The 2006-nt window shown below is 48.8% G+C and overlaps 1 pseudogene; it reads right to left on the bottom strand.

Annotated features, from left to right (window-relative positions):
- Positions 1–207: 207 nt before the first annotated feature.
- On the bottom strand, positions 208–327 carry LOC136654640 (5S ribosomal RNA; annotated as a pseudogene).
- Positions 328–2006: the final 1679 nt, after the last annotated feature.

Raw genomic sequence — 2006 nt, 5'->3', positions numbered from 1 at the left:
CGTAGACACAAACAGAAGCTTGTGGGTACACACACACACACACACACACACACACACACACACACACACAAAAGTGTACTCCATAAGCACATTCACAGTGCAGTCCTATGTGTGTGTACCCAAAAAGAAAGCTGTCTGAAAATGAGAGCTACTCCTCCTTTCTAAGCATTTGGTTGGCAACCTTCAGTCTCGAAAGACTATGGAATAAGCCTACAGCACTCGGTATTCCCAGGCGGTCTCCCATCCAAGTACTAACCAGGCCTGACCCTGCTTAGCTTCCAAGATCAGATGAGATTGGGCATGTGCAGGGTAACAGTTGCTTTTATTTAAAATATTGATACCCTGCCCTTCCTCGCCCCTTGGTAAAGGCACACAAATAAAGCAAAGGGGAGGGAGGGAACCCCATGCTCCAGTGCATTGATTCTGCATGTCCCTCTCATGGGTCCCCCCCCCCATTCTAAACATCCAGAATTCTCAAATGTGTCTCTGCTGTCAACTGGTCCATGTGCTACAGCTTCCTGGCCATTCACCCCCACACCCGTAATAAAGAGACCAGACTTCGGCTTGGATGAAAAATGGGCCACTTTATTAAGCTTTAAACTGCAGCAGGGCAATAAACTATAAACATCAAATGTGCGGGGCTATATGGGGGAAATGGTCCTAGCTGTCTGCCTCCCGCTGCAAACTCATTGGGTGTACAGCCTGGCTCGAGGCCCCAGCCCTCAATTGCCAGCTTAGATCTGTCAACGCCACCCCCCAAAGGGGACAAGGCAGCTGGATTTCAGACCAGTCGACTGAGCCTCACCGGCCTGACAGTTCAGGCAAGGGGTTCGCCTGCCTTCCTCCTGGAGCCAGTCAGGCTTCATGGGAGCGGTTCAGGCTTACCCTTCACCTTGCTGCCTTGGATGGACACCGAGCCAAATCCCTACCTACCCAGCCCCGCACATATCCTGCCCCTCAAGACTGGGAGAGACTGAACCCACCTCAGGCCTAAGGACCGCACCGCCCTTTGCCAGTCTGAAGTAGGCGAAAAAACAGACATCTCAGGGCCAATCAAGATGACTACAAAAAATTCCTACCCGGCCCTCGACAAGCGACCAGCTAATCCCAGACTGGTTAACAGGGCTGGCGGGTGGGGTTGCTGGCCGGGAGCAAACTGAGCCCAGCCGGAGCGCACGCTCCCAGCTGGCGCTCTGGTTCCGCCTCCCCCCAGCCGCGATGACCAATCGCAGCCCCAGCCTCAGCCTGGAGGCACAAGGCGGGGGGAGGGGGCAATTGGCCACTAGCACCGTATTGACACCAACTGCTGTTGTGGTGATACACATTTGTTTATGTGCTTTTCTCAACCAGCAGATTAAGGCGTGCGTGTGTTTTTTTTCCTCATCACTTAGGTATCTACAGCTATCAAAGTGAAAAAGTTACATATTCAGTCTCTTGTCAACTAACAAATACAGTGTTCTTTAGAACAACAGAGCTATTATCAGCTGAAATATTTTTTCAAAAGATTAACTGGGTTACACAACTGCACAGAATTTCTCTGTGCAAAGAGAATTTCCCCCCAGACAGATATTTCCCCCCCACACAGAATCCCCCCCCCAAGTCAAAACCATGAAAATATTGAGCAAGAAATCAGAATGAACATTTGATTATCCTGAAGAAACCATCCTCCCCCCTTGGCACCATTATAAATAGTCATTAAATATGACTGATCTTATACATTCATAATGAACCATCATTCATGAACTTTGAACAGGGGGAAACCATCAGCTGAGATTTTTTTTTTTTTGGACATAAAGAAGAATGCTTTTTGTCCTGAGACAGGGAAGTAAGGTGATTCCCTCGAGTGATATGTCCTTCAAGTGTTTCAAAGAGTGTGAAAGATTTTTCCACTATAAACGGACATCTGTAGTCTAAGCGGAGCCTCAGTTAGATGAGCGCAGTTGTCATGTCAAATCTCAACAGGGCTCTCTCCGCTCATGTTCGCCCAAGTTAAGAAATTCTGCTTG

The sequence above is a fragment of the Tiliqua scincoides genome, chromosome 5 (assembly GCF_035046505.1).
Source record: "Tiliqua scincoides isolate rTilSci1 chromosome 5, rTilSci1.hap2, whole genome shotgun sequence".
NCBI classification, from domain to species: Eukaryota; Metazoa; Chordata; class Lepidosauria; order Squamata; family Scincidae; genus Tiliqua; species Tiliqua scincoides.
Note: the sequence above shows the minus strand (reverse complement) of the source record. Positions and strands in the feature narration are given on the sequence as shown.